The sequence below is a fragment of the Triticum urartu genome, chromosome 3 (genome assembly GCF_003073215.2).
Source record: "Triticum urartu cultivar G1812 chromosome 3, Tu2.1, whole genome shotgun sequence".
Classification (NCBI taxonomy): domain Eukaryota; kingdom Viridiplantae; phylum Streptophyta; class Magnoliopsida; order Poales; family Poaceae; genus Triticum; species Triticum urartu.
Window position 1 is genome coordinate 697,473,319 of NC_053024.1, and position 25,174 is coordinate 697,498,492.

Here is a 25,174-nt window from a genome sequence, read left to right on the forward strand (position 1 = left end):
GTGCTCTCTAATGACAATGCAATTTGTTCATATCTCCTTTGTTCATTATAGCAGAGAGGCCAACTCAGTAGCGGATGCATTAGCAAAACATTGTATTAGAGTTAAAAAATCTGAAGTATGGGAAAACATCCCTGACTTTATTCTTCATCTCTTTGTAAACGATTTGGCTATCATTTGATGAATAAAGTTATGGTGTTTCAAAAAAAAAAATCCACGATGTGTGGTCTGGTGTGGTGCCCGTGTCCGGTTTGGACATGAAAACAATCACTGGTCCGTATAGGATACAACGTATAGGCTATGGACCCTTGTAAGTTGTAATCACCCAGATCGAAAGAAAGAAAACTCGCCGGAGGAAGCCAGCATATTCCGTGAAAGAGAAGGGCCTACCCCGATCCGCCGCCGTCACAACTCCTCTTGCTTTGCTCTCTCAGCTGGCGACGACCATCGGCCAACCCGGGCTACCGCGGACCAGTTTCAGTCCTTTGACATATGTGGCCAAAACTTCTTGAATTTGGGTGACGACTTCGCTTTCTTCAATCTGGTTGCCTCTTGCGATGGCATGCTCATCCTCTGCATCGACGGCACCAAGTTCTTCGTCTGCAATCCGACGACTCGTCAGTATGCTCGCCTGCCATTGTATCTCGGTCATAAATGGACGCTCCTAGGAATGTACCCTCACTCCCCTACCGGCGAGTACAGAGTACTTCTCTACTTGTCCAGCCCTGACGCAGACCATAAGCCGACACCTGGCAGTTACGTCTTGGCGCTGGGCTCCGGCCAGCCCCCAAGGCACATCGGATGGCCAGATGCGATTAATCTCGAATTGGATCCTCATGTGCTATTCCGTGGTAGCCTGTATTGGTACCCAACGGATGTTGAGAGCGAAAATAAAACGATATATGTGTTCAACACCACATCTGAGTCGGTCCGGGAGATGTGTTCTCCGGTTGTTACTGATTGCGCTAACCTGTTTGAGAAGGACGGCATGCTCGGCATGGCCATCGTTGATTATATGAAAACTGTTGATATATGGTTGTTGCAAGACTTCGAGAGGGAGGTTTGGACCTTCAATTGCCGGATTGAATTGCAGTGCGACAGGTGTGACAGCCGGTTGCCGTGGAAATTGGTGGTCGTGCCAGGGGATGATGAGCTGCTTGTGTTGATCAAATTTGGCGAGTGGCTATTTCATGTTGGCAAGGATGGCAAGTTGGTCGCCACTTTTCATCGCAAAAATGTCGATCCTACTCACTTTCAGCTCAAACAAACTCTTGTTCCACATACCTTCTTTCAAACATCGTAGAGTTATGTTGTGAGTGTTCCACCTATCATCTGAAGGCTCGTGCTTGGTGGCATGATTGTAATTTTTTATTTTATTTGTGCCAACTATTGTAACCCTGAGTCCTTTCTTCTGGGATTTATTCCCACTGACGCGGGAATATAATGAGGAATTTAGTTTGCCAAATAATAATAATAATTCAGAAGGCTGCTCAGTGCGCTGGTGCTTCTTAGCATCCTGGATGTTTTGTATCCTCACAAGAACATGAAAAGCGCGCCTCGCCTCATCCGTTCATCTCCGGAATAGTGTACTTTTGAAGGAAAATGTGTTAAGGAAATAATAATAGAATAATAAAATAAAAGAACTAACAAGCATCTTAGATTTTGGACGGTTTGAATGATGACGCCTTTCACGCAATGGTGGGGCATATTTGTTTACGAAAGAGTACTAGGCGCCGGTCAACCGGCCAAAATTTCTGCTGTTCACCGCGCGGCCATACGATTTAATCTGCACACACCGTTGGATCGCATCTCTCCTCCATGCCTGCAACGTTTTCCGATCCATTTTCTTCCCCCAAATCCTCATGGCAGTTGCAGTCCCAGATGCGCAGCATGGTTGACCCCGCCTCTGCGGTTCGCGACTGTCCTCTCCGGCCACCGTCCACGTCTCCCGTGCCGCACATCGTCGAGGCTCACGGCAGCTCGCCGTCGCTGTTGCTTGTTGAAGCATCTCTATTGTGGATCGCTTCAAAACTTCTTCACCGGTCGCAGCTCAGAGTCTCGCTGCTGGTAGGTCGTCGTCTTCATTGATTGCAGCTTGTCGCTGTCGCGTCTCGCTGCCAAAAAAGAAGTCGATGCAACTCTGCATCAAATAAAACAAATGCCGGTTCCAGCAAATTGGGACAAGGTTCCACCACGACGCAGCCACTCATGTGCATCAAATACAAATGCCGGTCCCCGCAAAATTGGGACACGGTTCCATTAAAAAAGAACAATGATGCAGCACAAAAAACTCCCACAAAGAACAAAAATTCAGCAAGAAAAAGACAAATCAGAAAAATGGCCACCCCCCTCTTGCAGCTCCCGCGGTCTCCGGTTGCAGCTCTGGCCTACAAGGTTGCAGCTCCCCTGCGTCAAACGATGTTGGAAATTATGTTCAGTCTGCATTGCAATCACAAGGTCTCAGAATTTACACGACCTGAAAATGGAAGTCATTTATTACAATTGCCATGAACTGAATTAATCACTTTGACAATTCGTCAAAACAAAAAATAGTAGATATATTCAGAATATTAAAGCTCACACTGGAAGAGGGTTGGGAACTCTGTGGACTGATACATGGTTTCTCACTGCGAGAAACTTGCTTCTAGCTACAACCCTTGCGCTTGGGGTGCAACAGAATTTCCATCGGAACTTAAGAATAAGGAACATCCATAACACTTTTTTTCTTTACGCACCGACTCTTCTTTTAGGTCTCTTTGCTCATCATTCAGTAACTTCTCGAATGGTATTCATACAAGCCTTATGGATTGCTTCAAGTTCACTAATATTTTTCTTAAACTCTTCCTGATGCGGCCCCTCCCTCTTTGGTTTGAGGGGTGAATGCCCTAAAGGAGATTTCAGAAGAGATCCTTACAGATTATACATGTAGGGATTTGGACGTACTCTTCTGCGCTCTTCTCTTTGGCTTGGCCTTCATACTTGGCTTTCATGTGGACAGTTCTTCCCAGCTCTTGGGGACCATGTCCTCCCAATCTAGAAGAGATATGAGAATTTGATCGGGCGTAGCACTTGGGGAAGGTAACTTCCCACTGGAAGTCATGGTAGTGACGTCCTTTGATTCAGCTGGAATCAGAGCCTTATATATCATGTAGATGCATTTGGTCTAGAGACGAGGCATGAGGTGGATGCAACGTATTAGAAATCAGAATGAATTGGAAGATCGGGCTTTTCCTGAATCAACATTGCGGGAGATGACCCGTGGTATGTGTGGGTACACTCGTATCAGGGCTTACCTGCGGGCTGAAGTCAAAGTATGTTTTTGAAGGTAGCGTTCGAGTAACAGAAGAGTTGTTGGTGCATGGTACAAGAGCGGGTGGTCGTACCCCTGATCATACCGATATTGGTTCGTAAGCGCTTCCGGCAACAGAAGACATGCCGGTGCGTGACATGACCACACACGGTCGTACCAGCGCTCATACCAACTGGCGTCTAGCAGATCTCCTGCATAGAAGAGAAGATGAGGCATAGTACGACTGCAGTCGGTCGTATCATCACTCGTACCACCTACAAAACACATTCATTTGACTTATAAAAGGCGAGTATTAAATGTAAGAACTTTCTAAACACAACAAAATCTCTCCCTAATAATAAAGCACGGATTGACTCCGTGGGTTCACCATCACAATACGCTTTCTTTCTGTGAATTTACGCTTTCAGTTTGAATTTGCGTTGATCGATTTCGCTACAGCCCATCCAAAACGAAGAAACAGGCCAGCGACCCCATCCAGTTAAAACGTTGGTTTGGTCCGTCCGGCACCCCTATGGGCTCCGTGGGTTCACCGTCACAATACGCTTTCTTTCTGTGAATTTACGCTTTCAGTTTGAATTTGCGTTGATCGATTTCGCTACAGCCCATCCAAAAAGAAGAAACAGGCCAGCGACCCCATCCAGTTAAAACGTTGGTTTGGTCCGTCCGGCACCCCTATGGGCCGAGCTGGGCCTGGTCCTACTGTTTTGGAAAACAAAAAGAAGGTGCGGTATGGATATTCGAACCCACGACTACCCCTTCTGTCTTAAGGACTACGGCCAAATAAGCTAGCTCTATTGATTGTTCAAATTAGAAGATTGACTTATATTTTTCTCAAAAAAAGAAGAAGATTGACTTATACTAATAGTCCCACCTCGCTTCCTTCCACTAAATCCTCCTAATTTATATATGTCTTCCAGGTTCCTGGGTCTTAAGGAGGTGTCTGAGGAATCAAGAGGATTTCAAACGATCTAGAGAGATACAAGCAGGGAAAAGGATCGTGTGGGAAGAAGAGAGACCGGCAAGAGGTGTAATTGACGAGGGAGAAGGACGGATGCGTGATTCTAGGAATCACGTGTGCTAATTAACAAGGGAAAAGGAAGGCCTATTAACGAGGGAGGGAGGAGAAGGAGGAATCACGCTGATGGGGGCGTGGGCTTTCCTGAAGCAAGATTTGGGCAGCAGCCGCCACCATCTCTCCCTGAAGCAAGAGGTGGACAGGATGAAGCAACAACATGTGGATGGGTGTGTGTTTACTGTTTACAGGCCGACGGAGAAGTTTACTCATGGGAAACATAGAAAAGTTTTCTTACTGAGAATTGGCATGGGAAGATATGTGCATGCAGTTTTGGTACTATCTGTTTTAGACAAAGAGCATATATGTTGTCTACATGAAATGTTTGTGTTCAGATGAATGGTTAGATGGTTGATGCTCACATTATTTCTAGATTTATTTTAGAATTTCCGGCGATGTGCTTTTAGTGGGAGAGACGTTTCCATTGAAGACGAGACGTCTACGGTGACTTCGTAAATCTCAAGATGCTTGTAGGGGTAGGTGTGCATGTGTACGTTCATAGGATGAGCGCTTGCGTCTGTATTGTGTTAAAAAAATAGTGCAACAAGAAGCAATATAATCTTGTAAACCAAACAACTAACATTCTCCTAACAAAATTAAGATAGTAAAAACACATTTGCTTTCGAATATAAATTTTTTTATAGAAATAATCCCACTTGGATCCATCACCACTCTTTCAGCTAAGGTAAAAAAAATTGAGGACACTAAGAATCATACCATCATGAACGGAGGTGGTGAACATGAAAGTCATCTGTGATGGTGAACATGAAAAGTGGCAATATCTGAGTAGACAATTTTTATTCCCAGTGCAACGCACAAGCACATTAAGTTAATGCATGCAAAGGTGTAAGTGGAACTTTTTTTTTAAAAAAAGACACAGCATAGACGCTGACGCTCACAAACACGTACATGACGACGTAGAGGAGGTGATGTTTCTAAATTCATAACACTGCAGTTCCTAGACTTATTTTAGCAGTTTTTGATCATTAGTGGTATCCGGACCGTCGAGGACGTGAATGTTTAGGCTACACCTTCCAGGTTACTATCATAGGATTGTGGCGATCTCACCATAGTCTGCAACAAACGAGACAGACTCTAGCTCTGGTGTTTGTTCTATGTTAAAGCACATGCGTTCCGCCAAAGAAAAAAAAATCCTTTCGGTGATAAATACTATCTTTTTTCTCCCGTTGCAACGCACGGGCATTTTTGCTAGTAATATTTATAGGGGTAAATCTTAGTGGGAACTCTAGGAGGAGGTGTCTTAGGCCATGTACATTCATACAGTTACCTCCTATTTTTTTGATTATCTTGAAGACGTCGATAGTCTTTAGTTCATCTACTTGGTAGCTATTAAGGCGTTGCCCATTGACTATCCACTAAGCCCCATTTCCTCATCTTGGCTTAACGGCACCTGAGTTGCGTACCTCTTCAATTTCATACGAGCCTTCCCACTTTTATTTTAGAGTCAGTTACATCGATGGTGCTTAAACTTGGCATAATTGGTTACTTTTGTGCTAAGAACTTCTGGCATAGATTAAACTGGTGCAGAAACTTGGCTCAGACGTGCAAATAGTGGTAATCGCATTTGAATACGAAATTGATGCTGACTTGGCGCGCAAGCGTGGCGTGGGGCCTGTTTTTTTGTGAAAACCCCCTCAACTTTTTTATTTCTCACAAAAAAACCCTTATCAACAGCGCAGATTCCATTTCATTTTGACTCTATGACACATGGGGCCTGCCTGTCAGTACGTGAAAATAAAAATGAAACAAACGGCCACGGGTCCAGAACCAAAGACCAACAGCTGGATAGTTAGCCGTCCAAGCCACTCCAACATTCATGTTGTAATGAAAAATTCTGATAATAGTTTTTAATGTAGTATCAGGAGGACGCATGTTTTTTTGAGCAACCATCAGAAGGACGCATGTGGGACTTATATGAGCCGCAAATAGCACGGCCCATTTTCCACGCACTAGTTTTTTAATACATATGTAAAATGAAAGTCATAAAAATAAGGTTCAAATATTCACGTATTATAAATATTATTTACAAACAATGATTAGTAAATAAAAATATTGGAATATACACCCATGTACTCCCTTCTTTACAGAAGGAGTATTATGTAAAAATGTTTGGTAAATATGGATATTTAAATGTTTATTAAATGGATACAAAAAATTATACACTTGTAGCTTATATTTAAATTATACAAAATGATGAATACAAACGTTCGTGTGATATATTTCCCCTCATGATTTATATTCAGAAAAATACAATTGAAATATTAGCCACTAATGAATATTCATATGTAATTTTAAATTTTAAATTATGAACATTTATTTATACAAACATTGAGACACATGAGCTTTATTTTTCGTTAATTTTCACATTACACTGACATATGGGACCCACCTCTCATAGAGGCGAAAAAATAAAATGCCAATTCAAGTTGTTTTTTGCAAAAAAAAAAGGCCACATGCCCTCCTCTCAGCCTTCCAATCACCGACAGTGGGCTCCATGCCACGCTGGCATGCCAAGTCAGCATCATTCCAATCCAAACGTGATTTGCACTGTACTTGTACGTCCGAGCCAAGTTTTTGCACGAGTTCAATGTATGCCACAAGTTCTAGCACGAAAGTGACCATTTGCGTCAAATTCAGGCACCACTGGTGTAATTGACTCTTTATTTTAGCTTACCAGGAAACAATCTCAAACAAATTGAAAAGGTGTACTTTTTCAGCAAAGCAAGATTATCGATCTTTATTTCGTTATTGTCCCACATCATGATTTATTTTTAAAGAGCCTCACTATTTCATAAACTTAATTTCTTAATTCTAAGCATGTATATCTAGAAACACTTTTCACGTGCAGCCTTGAGATCATAATTCAAGTACTTAACTGACCAAAAGGCTCAGTGTTCTAGACATACTTTGTCTGGCCAGATGATGATGCATGCTGCCATACCGAGAGGACCTGAACAATATTTCCTCATTATCGGAGGAGCAATTCTAGTCTTGAGCTATCTAATCCCTCATCATAATGTTTCTAATGAACCCTTAAGTTGCCCTTATGATCAACTTGTTACGGTTGACGTTAGAGAAAACTCAAAGTGCATCCCCCGGTATGGAGTGACTCGAAACTCTCATGGTATTTGGAATTGTGCATACCTTAACTTTTTTTGTGTTATGGAGACTTGTGACGAAATCATATCTTTGTATAACATACAACTTGTGTCAATTCAACACGAGTGTTCTTCTACCATCGTGACCTCAATGTTGCATGCATCATCGTTACACTTAACTATGCTTGTGATTAGAATAACAAAAACATCATGCAACACTTCAGTTAGTCCTAGGGACAGGACTAGAAATCCTATTTTACCATTTATAAGTCTACATGTGCATATGACTTTTCCTCTGAACCTCTTGGTTTTTACAGGTTCGAAAGCCATAACAGTTATAGCATACAATATAAACATTAATTACAAACTTATAAATAAATAATAACACAATTATTACCAGCAGTCTCTGAACCAATATTAGTTTATAGATGGAGTATATCTTTATTTTCAAAATATCTAATGTACTATGTTGCCTGTACAAAATTTTGGAGCCTTTCAGGTAAATTGTTTTTGAACTCTTTACATATTACGGTACCTCTACCCTAGAATTACCATTGACAGGCTCCAATGTATTCATGCCACTTGTATTAAAAGGATCGAGATGGGCCTAGTGAATAGTTCTCCACAAATTTTAGTTACTTTTCTTATGATATTAGGCTTTGCGGAATATAAGATATGCCTAAATGTAATTGCGATGAGTACCACATGTATGATGCTTGCATAATCAAGGAACCAAATTAGAACAATGTCATCTTCCGAGTCTTGATTAAATTTGTGGCACAATCTCATGTTAAACGAGCTCTAGAAATATTTACATATTTACATCACTTCATCTTACTCAACGAGTTCATGTTTCATAAATAAATGTTGAACTCAAGTGCCTTACTCTCTGACCTCCTGCAACCATTATCCCCCTCCACCAACCTCTCTCACCTGTGAATACAACTTGGCCTAGCACCCTCCACCTTATACCACCGACTCTGCATGCAGTGCTTGCTTCATAACTAGGTTGGCCTCATGTTATCCGTCCATCACCCATGAAGGTAGATATTCGGCCTCCTCCACAACTAACATGGTCTTTCAATGCCTTACTGATACGTCCATTTTGCATCATGCTTTTATATTGATATTTACCGCATTATGGGCTGTTATTACACATTATGTCACAATACTTATGCCTATTCTCTCTTATTTTACAAGGTTTATATGAAGAGGGAGAATGCCGGCAGCTGGAATCTTGGGCTGAAAAAGGAGCAAATATTAGAGACCTATTCTGCACAACTCCAAAAGTCCTGAAACTCCACAGAAATTATTTTTGGAAATAATAAAAAATACTGAGCGAAGAAAATACCAGAGGGGGCCCACACCCTAGCCACGAGGGTGGGGGCGCGCCCTATCCCCCTGGGCGCCCCCCTGCCTCGTGGGCTCCCTGGTGGCCCTCCGGTGCCCTTCTTCTACTATATGAAGTCTTTCGTCCGAGAAAAAATCATAAGAAAGCTTTCGGGACGAGACTCCGCCGCCATGAGACGGAACCTTGGCGGAACCAATCTAGGGCTCGGGCGGAGCTGTTCTGCCGGGGACACTTCCCTCTAGGAGGGGGAAATCATCGCCATCGTCATCACCAACGCTCCTCTCATCGGGAGGGGGCCAATCTCCATCAACATCTTCACCAGCACCATCTCCTCTCAAACCCTAGTTCATCTCCTGTATCCAATTCTTGTCTCTAAGTCTGAGATTGGTACCTGTAGGTTGCTAGTAGTGTTGATTACTCCTTGTAGTTGATGCTAGTTGGTTTATTTGGTGGAAGATCATATGTTCAGATCCTATATGCATATTAATACTCCTCTGATTATGAACATGAATATGCTTTGTGAGTAGTTATGTGTGTTCCTGAGACATGGGAGAAGTCTTGCTATTAGTAGTCATGTGAATTTGGTATTCGTTCGATATTTTGATGAGATGTATGTTGTCTCTCCTCTAGTGGTGTCATGTGAACGTCGACTACATGACACTTCACCATTGTTTTGGCCTAGAGGAAGGCATTGGGAAGTAATAAGAAGATGATGGGTTGCTAGAGTGACAGAAGCATAAACCCTAGTTTATGCGTTGCTTCGTAAGGGGCTGATTTGGATCCATATGTTTCATGCTATGGTTAGGTTTACCTTAATACTTCTTTTGTAGTTGCGGATGCTTGCAATAGGAGTTAATCATAAGTGGGATGCTTGTCCAAGTAAGGACAGCACCTAAGCACCGGTCCACCTACATATCAAATTATCAAAGTACCGAACGCGAATCATATGAACGTGATGAAAACTAGCTTGACGATAATTCCCATGTGTCCTCGGGAGCGCTTTTCTCTATATAAGAGTTTTTCCAGGCTTGTCCTTTGCTACAAAAAGGATTGGGCCATCTTGCTGCATTTTATTTACACTTGTTACTTGTTACCCGTTACAAATTACCTTATCACAAAACTATCTGTTACCTATAATTTTAGTGCTTGCAGAGAATACCTTGCTGAAAACCGCTTATCATTTCCTTCTGCTCATCGTTGGGTTCGACACTCTTACTTATCGAAAGTACTACGATAGATCCCCTATACTTGTGGGTCATCAAGACTCTTTTCAGGCGCCGTTGCCGGGGAGTGAAGCACCTTTGGTAGGTGGAATTTGGTAAGGAAAAATTTATATAGTGTGCTGAAATTTACTATCACTTTTTACTATGGAAAGTAATCCTTTGAGGGGCTTGTTCGGGGTATCTTCACCTCGACCTGTAGAGCAAAGAGTTGCTCCTCAACCTACTGAACCTACTGAAAATGAAAATGTTTACTTTGAAATTCCTCCGGGTATGATAGACAAACTGCTAGCTAATCCTTTTGCAGGAGATGGAACATTGCATCCCGATTTACACTTAATCTGTGTGGATGAAGTTTGTGGATTATTTAAGCTTGCAGGTATGCCCGGTGCTGTTATCAAAAAGAAGGTCTTCCCTTTATCTTTGAAGGGAGATGCATTGACATGGTATAGGCTATGTGATGATATGGGATCATGGGACTACAAGTGATTGAAATTGGAATTTCATCAGAAGTTTTATCCTACGCATCTTGTTCATCGTGATCGTAATTATATATATAATTTTTGGCCTCGCGAAGGAGAAAGCATCGCTCAAGCTTGGGGGGGGGGGCTTAAGTCAATATTATATTCATGCCCCAATCATGAGCTCTCAAGAGAAATGATTATTTAAAAATTTTATGCTCGGCTTTCTGACAACAACCGCTCCATACTCGATACTTCTTGTACTGGTTCCTTTATGATGAAGACTATTGAATTCAAATGGGATTTATTGGAAAGAATTAAATGCAACTCTGAAGAGTGGGATCTCTACGACGATAAGGAGTCAGGTATAACACCTAAGTTTTATTGTGTTAAATCTTTTATGGATACCGATGTTTTCCGTAAATTTAGCACTAAATATGGACTTGACTCTGAGATAGTAGCTTCTTTTTGTGAATCTTTTGCTGCTCACGTTGATCTCCCTAAGGAGAAGTGGTTTAAATATAATCCTCCCGTTGAAGTAAAAGTAGTTGCACCTATTAAAGTTGAAGAAAAGACTGTCACTTATAATGATCCTATTGTTCCTACTGCTTATGTTGAGAAACCACCTTTCCCTATTAGAATAAAGGATCATGCTAAAACTTCAACTATGGTTCGTAGAAGTAATATTAGAACTTATACACCTCCTGAGAAAGTTAAAGTTGAACCTAATATTGCTATTGTTAAATATCTCTTGGCTGATAATATCGATGGGCATGTTATTTACTTCTGTGATGAGACTGCTAGAATTGCTAAACCTGGTGCTAAAGATAAACATAGACCTGTGGTAGGCATGCCTGTTATTTCTGTTAAAATAGGAGATCATTGTTATCATGGCTTGTGTGATATGGGTGCTAGTGCTAGTGCCATACCTATTTCTTTATACAAAGAAATTATGCATGATATTGCACCCACCGAGTTAGAAGATATTGATGTTACCATTAAGCTTGCTAATAGAGATACTATTTCACCAATTGGGATTGTTAGAGATGTTGAATTCTTGTGTGGGAAAACTAAATATCCTGCTGATTTTCTTGTTCTTGGTTCCCCTCAAGATAGCTTTTGTCCCATTATATTTGGTAGACCCTTCTTGAAGACTGTTAATGCTAAGATAGACTGTGAAAAGGATGTTGTTACTATTGGTTTGGGTGATATGTCTCATGAGTTTAATTTTTCTAAATTTTGTAGACAACACCGTGAAGAGGAATTGCCTAGTAAGGATGAAATTATTGGTCTTGCTTCTATTGTTGTGCCTCCTAATGATCCTTTAGAACAATATTTGCTAGACCATGAAAATGATATGTTTATGAATGAAAGAAGGGAAATAGATGAAGTATTCTTTAAACAGGGACCTATTCTGAAACACAACTTGCCTGTTGAAATCCTAGGGGATCCTTCTCCACCCAAGGGTGATCCCATGTTTGAGCTTAAACCGTTGCCTGATACTCCTAAATAAGCTTATGTTGATGAAAAGAAGATATATCCTGTTATTATTAGTGCTAACCTTTCAGAGAAGGAGGCAGAAAAATTATTGAAAACTCTGAAAAAGCATCATGCTACTATTGGATATACTCCTGATGATCTTAAGGGCATTAGTCCCACTCTATGTCAACACAAAATAAATTTGGAGAAAGATGCCAAACCAGTTATTAATCATCAGCGACGGCTGAATCCTAAGATGAAAGAAGTGGTAAGAAAGGAAATACTAAAGCTCCTTGAGGCAGGTATAATTTATCCCGTTGCTGATAGTCAGTGGGTAAGTCATGTCCATTGTGTCCCTAAGAAGGTAGGTATTACTGTTGTTCCTAATGATAAAGATGAATTGATTCCGCAAAGAATTATTACAGGTTATAGGATGGTAATTGATTTTTGCAAATTAAATAAAGCTACTAAAAGGATCATTACCCCTTGCCATTCATAGATCAAATGCTAGAAAGATTATCCAAACATACACATTTTTTCTTTCTAGATGGTTACTCTGGTTTCTCTCAAATACCTGTGTCAGCTGATGATCAAGCAAAGACCACGTTTACTTGCCCTTTCGGTACTTTTGCTTATAGACGTATGCCTTTTGGTTTATGTAATGCACTTGCTACCTTTCAAAGATGCATGATGGCTATATTCTCTGATTTTTGTGAAAAGATTTGTGAGGTTTTCATGGACGATTTCTCCGTTTATGGATCCTCTTTTGATGATTGCTTGAGCAACCTTGATCGAGTTTTGCAGAGATGTGAAGAAACTAATCTTGTCTTGAATTGGGAGAAATGCCACTTTATGATTAAGGAAGGAATTGTTTTGGGGCATAAAATTTTTGATAGAGGTATTGAACTTGATAAAGCTAAAGTTGATGCTATTGGAAAGATGCCATGTCCCAAGGACATCAAAGGTATAAGAAGTTTCCTTGGTCATGCCGGTTTTTATAGGAGGTTTATTAAGGACTTCTCAAAAATTTCTCGGCCTTTGACTAATCTATTACAAAAAGATATACCGTCGTCTTTGATGATGATTATGTAGAAGCATTTGAAATACTTAAGAAAGCATTAATCTCTGCACCTATTGTTCAGCCACCTGATTGGAATTTACCTTTTGAAAGTATGTGTGATGCTAGCGATTATGCTGTAGGTGTTGTTCTAGGGCAAAGAGTTGATAAGAAATTAAATGTTATTCAATATGCTAGTAAAACTCTAGACAATGCCCAGAGAAATTATGCCACTACTGAAAAAGAATTCTTAGCAGTTGTATTTGCTTGTGATAAGTTCAAACCTTATACTGTTGATTCTAAAGTAACTATTCACACTGATCATGCTGCTATTAAATATCTTATGGAAAAGAAAGATGCTAAACCTAGACTTATTAGATGGGTTCTCTTGCTACAAGAATTCGATTTACATATTATTGATATAAAGGGAGCCGAGAACCCCGTTGCAGACAACTTGTCTAGGTTAGAAAATGTTCTTGATGACCCACTACCTATTGATGATAGCTTTCCTGATGAACAACTGAATGTCAAAAATGCCTCTCGTACTGCTCCATGGTATGCCGATTATGCTAATTACATTTTTGCTAAATTTATACCACCTAGTTTCACATACCAGCAAAAGGAAAAAGTTTTTCTATGATTTGAGACATTACTTTGGGGATGACCCCCACATCTTTATAAAGAAGGAGTAGATGGTGTTATTAGGCGTTGTGCACCTGAACATGAACAGGAACAGATCCTACACAAGTGCCACTCCGAGGCTTATGGAGGGCACCACGCTGGAGATAGAACTGCACATAAGGTATTGCAATCCGGTTTTTGTTGGCCTACTCTCTTCAAGGATGCGCGTAAGTTTGTCTTATCTTGTAATGAATGTCAAAGAATTGGTAATATTAGTAGACGTTAGGAAATGCCTATGAATTAATCACTCGTTATTGAACCATTTGATGTTTGGGGCTTTGATTATATGGGACCTTTTCCTTCCTCTAATGGGTATACACTATTACTTATCGAAAGGACTACGATAGATCCCCTATACTTGTGGGTCATCACTTACCGCCATGCAATTTACAAACTAGAGCAAGACTGATGCTCATAGGTACAGAGGTGCTTTTCTCGGCGCCTCTCAATATCAGCATGTTTCACATGTCCAACTTGTACTATTCGACATTGCTCTCTCCAGATTCTTCACTCCATCCTAATACAATAGAGTTTAAATTGGCACGAGATTGATATTTAGAGTAGAGTACTACCAAGGTAGTGGAGTGCCTCCCTTTTAGAAGAGGCAATGCCATATTGGTAAAGATTGGTTGGCGAATGGTTGTATCGTACTCCCTATCCACCCAAAATTACAACCATATCTTTTAGTAAGCACTGACGTCCCAACGTCTTAACACCATAAATGCACTTCAACCATGTCAAACAACAACGTTGTGCTTCCATTCAATATTGTCTACACCCGGTGAAACATATATTTCTAGATTGACATGTCTTGGGGAATACTTAGTCCTTGGTTTATTGCAGTGTGTGTGGTGTCGTGAGTGTGGTTTGCGGACTGTGTGTATCAGCTTACTTGCAAAATAAAATAAGAATGGAAAACAAATACACTTTTTTCCTTCATAACAACAAAATCTAAAGTTATATATCCTACACGTCACCTTTTGTGAACTAGAGGGAGTAAGAGTGGCACATGAACATATGGCGTGCAACAATAGTTAGCTGGTGCATTTGCAACCCATGAAACTCAAACAAAGATCATATGTTCTGCTAAAAAAAGGAGAGAAAATATCAAGTCTCAACAAAGCAACCATGTGCTTCATTTAGTAGTCCGTGCAAGTAGATGTGAGGAAATGAGGGAATGAATTAAGGTAGTGGTTGGTTGCTTTTCCAAAAAAAACAATATGTACATGTGTTCTAGACATATTAACATCACTTCACCATACACAACGTGCTCATGCTTCATCACTAAATATTGATATCATTCGGTGTACTTTGTTATCTCCTCTAACCACCCTCCTTCTCAACCAACCTCTCTCACCCATGAAGGCAGCTCGGCCTAGCACCCTCCACCTACACCGCCGACTCTAGGTGCAGTGTAGCACTTCCTTCACCACCAGCCTTGCCACATGTTATGCATCCACCCCCCCCCCCCCCCCCCCCCCCCCCCCCCCCCCCCCCCCCCCCCCCCCCCCCCCCCCCCCCCCCCCCCCGCTCAGATAAGTAGCTCCCGTGCCTCCTCCATAACTAACACGATCATTCAATGCCTTACTGCGATGCAATGTACTAACTTCAGCAGACAGGCGTTCATAGTGCCTCACATTCTCAGCAGGTTTTGCATGTCCTTTCACATTGCTCCCTTCAGATTCTCCACTCCGCCCTGATGAAGTAGAGTTTTGCATATGCAATTGATCCACCAGGATCCTAAGGTATATCAAAGCCAATTTTAATTAACAATGATTTGTAATTTAGTAGTGAGCACAAAGCTATATATATATATATATATATATATATATATCTTTTCCTAATAATAATAATAAAGCACGGATTGACTCCGTGGGTTCACCGTCACAATACGTTTCTTCGTGTGAATTTACGTTTTTAGTTTAAATTTAAAACGTATACGCAAGGTGGTACTAATAAAATTTGATACGTCTCACGCTAGCTCGTGTAGACCAACAGCGATCACTCGTGCCGGTGCAACGAATCGAAGACACAACCTTCATGCTAAATAACTAGCGTTGCTACTATTGGGCTACATCCCTTTATTTGCACAAAACTAGGTTGACTCGCATATTGAATTGTCCCACCTCGCCTTTTTTACACCCAATTCGCTTAATTTATATATGTCTTTGGGTTTGCTGGGCATCAAGGAGTTGTGTCAAAAATTAATAAGGGGAGGATGAAGACTCGGTCCTGCTTATCTCTAGAAGAATATGAAAGAAAAATGAGGTCTCCAGCAGCTTAAGCCATGCTTACAAAAAACACCCCATGAGATCCAATTGCTGCCAGACCTCCTGTACAGTAATCCACATGTTTCCCAAAGTTTGTAATCTTAATCCTACAATGAAAGTTGCTTATATGAAACTGTATACACGTTGCTCTCCAACTGCGGCGGGGCACGGCGCCATTGCTGGAGCTACGACCTGCTTGCGCCTCTTGCCACGCTGGTCGTGATGGTGTACATGCTGATCAACATGATGGCCGCCCGCCATCCAGATCTTCCGTAGTTAGCTCGGCAATGACAACACCCAGGTGCTCATCTACCCTGACTGGATACACTTTCATCGTGTATATAATGTTACATCTACACAACCATAAAGAAACGTACATAATGTTACATCTGCACAACCATATAGATACGTACGTGACCCTCCAGGTAAGCTGCACCCTTCATGATGCTCTACTTCGGCTCATGCACTAATAAAACTTGTGTTGAGGATTCTCAACAAAGTGTAGTACCAGTTGATGTGATGCCTTGAGTCCTGTAGAGATATATTTCTCTTCCTTTTTTTGTGAAAGAAAAACCTTAAATGTTATTATATGTTTTCTTAACCAGGTTGTTGCATCCTCTCTATCCATCAAAATCAATGTTTTACAAGGCATGTTTATGTTGGTTGGAAAAGTGATCACAAGGCACAATAAACTGCCCGCATATTAACACCATAATATTGGCATAGTTAGAGTGAGAAAAAGGATGTTCTCTATAAAGCTAGATCTTAAGTAAGGGCATGCTTTCATGTATGGCCAACCCCTCTTATAAAATATTTGTCGTCTTATTCCTACAATGTCAAATTGACCAGATGATTGCTTTCAGTAGCAATAGCTCCTCATACTATTGTCTTCCATGGATCTGTATCCGGCTCAAAACAGGATATTGTGCTTGTGAAGCATTCATTGTTGTCACCAAATCCATGTGGGGACATCTACATCGGTTTGACATAGGCACGTTGATGAAAGGCTTAAAGTCTACCCCCCGCCCTCCCGTTGCAACGCACGGGCCCTTTTGCTAGTATATATATATATATATATATATATATATATATATATATCATGCAATGACGAAGTCTAACTCTCTTCCTATGCATCGGCATGTCATAAAAGAATAATTCATGCACATCAAGTAAAGGCCAATACATTACATAAACAATTTCTTGCAATTCTTTCATGTTGGAAACATAAGGAGGTGGAGATGTAGTTCCTCTCTTGTAATAATTGCAAGTAGGAGAAGGAAGCACATGCATATAGGGTCGCGCTATTCGTCACCCTGGGTGAGGAATAGTTATTCTTCACCCCCTCTCTATTTTGACATCAATGCACCGTATTTTTATGTTTTGTAATTTTTTTCTTATTTTATATGTAAAAAGAGAATGTAAGAAAATATATACTCACCATAAAAAATATTTTACGTTACGTAAAATTACGAATATAAAACATAGTGTAAGACATACATAAAATGCGATTTTTCCTATATTTTTTATTTTTTTATACCAAATTTTACGTAGTGAATCAATAAAAATGTAACTATTTGTATTTCAAACTTAATTTATTTATGAAGCGATCATAAGATTACCTCGGGTGAAGAATAACTTATTCTACATCCTGGGTGATGAATAGTATTACTATATATATATATATATATATATATATATCAAAATCATCATGTGTAGTGGTAGAACGCAACCCATCAATATAATCCTTAATAAGCGCAAACTTCTCCGATATAGTGTAGTTAGGAGAATTCAAAAAGATAATAGGACTATCATGCGTGGGTGCAATAGCAACAATTTCATTCTTAACATAAGGAACTATAGCAAGTTCATCTCCATAAGCATAATTCAAGTTGGCATCATGGCCACAAGCATCAAGTCCATCAAAAAAGGATATTTCAAATGAATCCAAGGGATCATGGCAATCATCATAGTATTCATCCTTCAATAAGCATGAGGGGAAATTAAACAATGTATAAGTTGAAGAGTTACTCTAATTAGAAGGTGGGCATGGGTAGCTAATTCGCTCTTCCTCCTTTAATTCTTCGCTCTCATCGTCATCTTTTTCATCTAATGAGCTCACACTTTCGTCAATTTCTTCTTCCATCGGTTCCAGCAAAACATTACTTTCCTCTTGGACAGCGGAGGCATCCTAAGTATATTCTTTAACATAGGCATTAGAAGCATAGTTTTCATAGCAATATTTATTTATGGCAAAATTTGTTGAGTGCAGAAAACATGTAACAAAGGGAATACCACTCAAAAAAGTTTGGATCAGACTCTCAGGTGCACCAGAGACACCTCTAAATGATTTTCTCACTGTTTGGAGTCTAGGATCACTGATAGTGAAAACAGAGAAGGTTGAAATGCACTTGACATGCATGCATGGTATTGCGAGACTGCTCGTCAGTGTGCTGGAGGTAGACTACGTGTCAGATTTCATGCCTTGGACTTATGGGGCATGACGTATGATCTTGAGGTGGAGATAGAGGATCACCCTTCTATGGATGACCCGGCTGCAATAAAATATGTGGACATGACTGAGGGCGGAGATGGGAACGGGAACCAGGGGCTTCATGGGTCTTGTGATGCGCATGATAAAACTCCAAGATCTGCGGGGACAGTCTATTCAGTCCAAGGGGGCGCCGACAGATAAGAGGACATCCCCTACGTCCACGCTGATGGCCTCACTTTTCTTTGGCTCCTTCGAGGCAGCGTCTGCGCTGAGTCGCCCCAGATTGAGGACTTGGACGAGCAGGGGACACTTCCGGCACACTCACACGTAATCGGGAGTCGACCCATCCACGTGTCGTGTGGGGTGGAGGAACATCTGCGACAAGACGACCCTCGGTTGACACCGTAGAGGATGCGGTCTCCGTCGATGAATGAGATGGTGGAGAGCCTCAGGCAGGAGGCCCAGGGGTGTCCTCCGTCACCACCACAATCTTCGCCTCTTCATCCGTCCCTTCCTCGGAGGAAGGTTTCCCCTGAGGTAGCTGAGGTGGGGACGTCTGATGAGTGCACTACACTGCTGGTGGAGGGGGAGGGTGGCGGGCCAGTGGGGCTTGAGCATTTTGCCCGGTCTCCCGCCCCCATAACAGGGTCAGTCGGGCACGTGGCAGGAGGCCAAACCCCGACTGAGGTCATCACGGAGGAGGTGATCGCTTATGGTGGGATTCAGGACCCGACGTCCAGTGACAGGCGCGTAAGTCATTGGATTCAGGCCCAACCTGATGCGGACGACTTGCAGGTGGGGCATTCTATGAGGGCCGCGGTAAATACAAGTTGTTCTGTTCTACATTTTTGAGAGCCTGAAATAATCAATAATGCCAGCAGCTTAGAGATATCTCTTGGAAGTAATGGAAAGGTAATTGCAAAATTGGTCAATGACTTGTTAATAATCTTGGGGTCACAATGCTACAGAGCCTTTGTGAGGATCTTGTTCCCACTTCGGAGATAGAGAATGAGGAGGAGGATATGGTTTCAGATGGGTATATGGCCCCTTTGCAGCTAGAAGTTATCACTCATCCTGCATCGGGTCATGAAGACACTGAGATGATGCAGGATAAATCGAAACGATCCTGGAAGAGGAAGGTTTATCCTACATCGGCAGTACGTAGAAGTGCGAGAGTCAAACAAAAGAAAAAAATTATGATGAAAAATGAAAGGGATCTTTTGGAATAGCAGAGGTCTAGCAGACTTGGCTAAAAGGAGGTTCCTTGCGGAAGCATGGATAGATCATAAACTAGATTTTATTACTTTACTAGAGATGGGTAGAGATAACTTTACGTCACAATTCCTCAACACCATTTTTGGTGGGGTTGAGTTTGACCGGCATTGCTTGCCCCCAAGAGGTCGATCCGGAGGTATACTACTGATGGAAATATGCCCCAACAACTACTTGGGGTTAAATGCGAAACATTACAAGCGGTGAATGTGGTACATGGTGATTTTGCCATCAAATTTCGAGTGAGGTCAAAAATTGATGGATTCAGATGGGCATTGGTGGCTGTATAGGGTGCAAAGCAACTTGAATTTGAACATATTTTTCTCGCAGATCTGGTGAGAATCTGTGGGGATGAAAGTTTGCCTATTCTTGTGGGGGAAGACTTTAACATAATTAGAAGGCGCAAATAGAAAAATAATGAAAATTTCGATGGAAGATGGTCATTCATGTTCAATATGATTATTGAGAGTCTCGATTTGAGGGAGATTGAACTCACTGGCAGACAGTTCACGTGGGCAAACACACTACTGGTTCCAACATATGAGAAGTTGGACCGTGTCCTCATCATTGTTGAGTGGGAACAAAAGTTTCCTTTGGTGACGGTACAAGCACCGTAGAGAGCAATTTATGATCATACTCCTTTGTTGGTCGACTCAGGGGAAGCGACTCATGTGGGAAATAGAAATATCTTCTCTTCCGAATTAGGATGGTCGGAGAGGGAGGGTGAGGGAGTCCAGGTTTACGGGGTCCTTGGGCCATCGTCCTACTACATATGGGCTAGACTAATGGGCCGCTATGGGGCCAAGCAAGATTGTGCAAAACAAAGACAAAAAGAGATGGGAAAAAAATTAGAGCAATGGTTACCGAGGGTCGATTCTCGGTTCTCGGTAATGGCCACCTTTTCCGAGAGTTGCTCTCGGTAAAGCATCTAACCTAGATCTCTTTCCTTCTTGTGCATTCTCGATAATATATATTATACTTTTTTTGTTGTTTTCTTTCATGCTTGGCAAACAACCTTAGCACATCATAATTACCGTCTTGTGTTTTCTTCTTCGGATGGGCCTCGTCCGGTTCTGGAGACCGCCACCCCACCGGTGGCCCCGGCGGTCTAGGGCGTTGTTCGGCACCTAGAGGGGGTAGGCCACGGGGAATAACTGCTTCTTCGTGTTAGTGCATGTCATCGCGAGATGACAGACCAAGTCTAGGCCCGTTCTGTCACGGGATCACCCACCGAAGACTCTTTCTCGGGGACAAACGCAGCCGGTCCTCGACGTTCCCGCCCGTGTGTTTGGTTTGTGAGGCACGTGCCATGTCAAGGACGTGCGTTGCTTATTCAAATAGCAAACCACCCCTGAATGCATATGCATGGGCCACGCGCATGTAGGGGTGCCCCCCCTCGGGCGGTCTCCATATCGAGCACCTATCTGGTGGCCCTGGCGGTCTAGGGCGTTATTCGACACTGAGTGGGTGTAGTCCACGGTGAATAACTGCTTCTCCGTGTTAGTTCATGTCATCATGAGATGACAGACCAAGTCTAGGCTCGTTCTGCCACGGGATCACCCACCAAAGATTCTGTCTTGGGGACGGACGCAGCCGGTCGTCGATGTTCCCGCCCATGTGTGTGGTTTGTGAGGCACGTGTCACGTGAAGGACGTGCGTTGCTTATGCAAATAGCACACCACCCCTGCATGCATATGCATGGGCCACACGCATGTAGCGGTGCCCTCCCCCCTCGGGCGGTCTCTATATCGTTCACCCATCCGGTGGCCCCAGCGGTCAAGGGCATTATTCGGCACCGAGAGGGTGTAGTCCACGGTGAATAACTGCTTCTCCGTGTTAGTGCATGTCATCGCGAGATGACAGACCAAGTCTAGGCCCGTTCTTCGAGATAGTCTATGGGTATCGAGCGGGAATGTGTCCGGTTTGTGCAGGAAGTGCGGGTCCTGTTGCTCCGTTGGCCTCGAAACTTCTTGTGCTCTCAAAGGAGGCCATCGCATATATATACATGGGCTATCCGGTGGTCCCGGTGGCCTAGGAAGTTGACCGACACCGAGAGAGGGGGTAGGCCACAGTCAAGAACTGCTTCTTCTCATGTTTATTACTTTACACTCTTTAAAGTTCTCTCTCGGTGCCGGTCTAGAAAGTTGACCGGCACCGAGAGAGGGGGTAGGCCACGGTCAACAACTGCTTCTTCCCATGTTTTTTTACTTTACACTCTTTAAAGCTGAGTTATGAAAAAAATCATCAAAAGTCATGGAATTTATAAACTTTGGGTCGTAAAAGCATATGAAATATGAGATGCAAAAAAGATAGTGCAAACAAAGAAAAAAGAGAAGGGAAAAAAATAAGAGCAGTGGTTACCGAGGGTCGATTCTCGGCTCTCGGTAATGGCCACCTTTTCCGATATAGGCTCTCGGTAAAGCATCTAACCTAGATCTCTTTCCTTCTTGTGCATTCTCGATAATATGTATTATACTTTTTTTTGTTGTTTTCTTTCATGCTTGGCAAACAACCTTAGCACATCATAATTATCATCTTGTGTTTTCTTCTTCGGATGGACCTCGTCCGGTTCTAGAGACCGCCACCCTTCCGGTGGCCCCGGCGGTCTAGGGCGTTGTTCGACCACGTACAGGGGGTAGGCCACGGGGAATAACTGCTTCTTCGTGTTAGTGCATGTCATCGCGAGATGACAGACCAAGTCTAGGCACGTTCTGTCACGGGATCGCCCACCGAAGACTCTGTTCGGGGACAAACGCAACGGTCCTCGACGTCCCGCCCGTGTGTTTGGTTTGTGAGGCACGTGCCACGTCAAGGATGTCGCTTTTGCTTATTCAAATAGCACACCACCCCTGCATGCATATGCATGGGCCACGCGCATGTAGGGGTGCCCCCTCCTCGGGCGGTCTCCATATCGAGCACCCATCCGGTGGCCCCGGCGGTCTAGGGCGTTAGTTCGACACTGAGAGGGTGTAGTCCACGGTGAATAACTGTGCTTCTCCGTGTTAGTGCATGTCATCGCGAGATGACAGACCAAGTCTATGCTCGTTCTGTCACGGGATCACCCACCGAAGATTCTGTCTCGGGGACGGACGCAGCCAGTCCTCGACGTTCCCGCCCGTGTGTGTGGTTTGTGAGGCACGTGTCACGTCAAGGACGTGCGTTGCTTATGCAAATAGCACACCACTCCTGCATGCATATGCATGGGCCACACGCATGTAGGGGTGACCTCCCCCCCTCGGGCGGTCTCTATATCGAGCACCCATCCGGTGGCCCCGACGGTCTAGGGCATTATTCGGCACCGAGAGGGTGTAGACCATGGTGAATAACTGTATTCTCAATAATATGTATTATACTTTTTTGTGGCTTTCTTTCATTCTTGGCAAACAACCTTAGCACATCATAATTACCGTCTTGTGTTTTCTTCTTTGGATGGGCCTTGTCCGGTTCTAGAGACCGCTACCCGGCCCTCCGGTGGCCCCAACGGTCTAGGGCGTTGTTCGGCACCTAGAGGGGATAGGCCACGGGGAATAACTGCTTCTTCGTGTAAGTGCATGCCATCGCGAGATGACAGACCAAGTCTAGGCTCGTTCTGTCACGGGATCGCCCACCGAAGACTCTTTCTCGGGGACAAACGCAGCCGGTCCTCGACGTTCCCGCCCGTCTGTTTGGTTTCTGAGGCAGGTGCTACGTCAAGGATGTTCGTTGCTCATTCAAATAGCACACCACCCCTGCATGCATATGCATGGGCCACGCGCATATAGGGGTGCCCCCCCTCGGGCGGTCTCCATATCGAGCACCCATCCGGTGGCCCCGGCGGTCTAGGGCGTTATTTGACACTGAGAGGGTGTAGTCCACGGTGAATAACTGCTTCTCCGTGTTAGTGCATGTCATCGCGAGATGACAGACCAAGTCTATGCTTGTTCTGTCACGGGATCACCCATCGAAGATTCTGCCTCAGGGACGGACGCAGCCGGTCCTCGACGTTCCCGCCCGTGTGTGTGGTTTGTGAGGCACGTGTCACATCAAGGATGTGCGTTGCTTATGCAAATAGCACACCACTCCTGCATGCATATGCATGGGCCACACGCATGTAGGGGTGCCCTCCCCTCCTCGGGCGGTCTCTATATCGAGCACCCATCCAGTGGCCCCGGCGGTCTAGGGCATTATTCGGCACCGAGAGGGTGTAGACCATGGTGAATAACTGCTTCTTCGTTTTAGTGCATGTCATCGCGAGATGACAGACCAAGTCTAGGCCCGTTCTGTCACGGGATCGCCCACCGAAGACTCTGTCTCGGGGACAAACGCAGCCGGTCCTCGATGTTCCCGCCCGTGTGTTTGGTTTGTGAGGCACATGCCACGTCAAGGATGTCCGTTGCTTATTCAAATAGCACACCACCCTTGCATGCTTATGTATGGGCCAAACGCATGTAAGGGTGCCCCCCGGGCGGTCTCCATATCGAGCACCAATCCGGTGGCCCCGGCGGTCTAGGGAATTATTCGGCACGGAGAGGGTGTAGTCCACGGTGAATAACTGCTTCTCCGTGTTAGTGCATGTCATCGCGAGATGACAGACCAAGTCTAGGCTCGTTCTGTCACAGGATCACCCACCAAAGATTCTGTCTCGGGGACGGACGCAGCCGGTCCTCGACGTTCCCGCCTGTGTGTGTGGTTTGTGAGGCACGTGTCACGTGAAGGACGTGCGTTGCTTATGCAAATAGCACACCACCCCTGCATGCATATGCATGGGCCACACGCATGTAGGGGTGCCCTCCCCCCCTCGGGCGGTCTCTATATCGAGCACTCAGCCGGTGGCCCCGACGGTCTAGGGCATTATTCGGCACCGAGAGGGTGTAGTCCATGGTGAATAACTGCTTCTCCGTGTTAGTGCATGTCATCGCGAGATGACAGACCAAGTCTAGGCCCGTTCTTCAAGATAGTCTATGGGTATCGAGAGGGAATTTGTCCGTTTGTGCAGGAAGTGCGGGTCCTGTTGCTCCGTTGGCCTCGAAACTTCTTGTGCTCTCAAAGGAGGCCATCTCCTGTATATGCATGGGCTATCCGGTGGTCTAGGAAGTTGACCGGCACCGAGAGAGGGGGTAGGCCATGGTGAACAACTGCTTCTTCTCATGTTTATTACTTTACACTCTTTAAAGTTCTCTCTTGGTGCCGGTATAGATAGTTGACTATCACCGATAGATGGGGTAGGCCACGGTCAACAACTGCTTCTTCTCATGTTTTTTTTTACTTTACACTCTTTAAAGTTGAGTTTTGAAAAAATTCAGCAAAAGTCATAGAATTTATAAACTTTGGTCGTAAAAGCATATGAAATATGAGATGCAAAAAAGATAGTGCAAAGCAAAGACAACAAGAGAAGGGAAAAAATTAGAGCAGTGG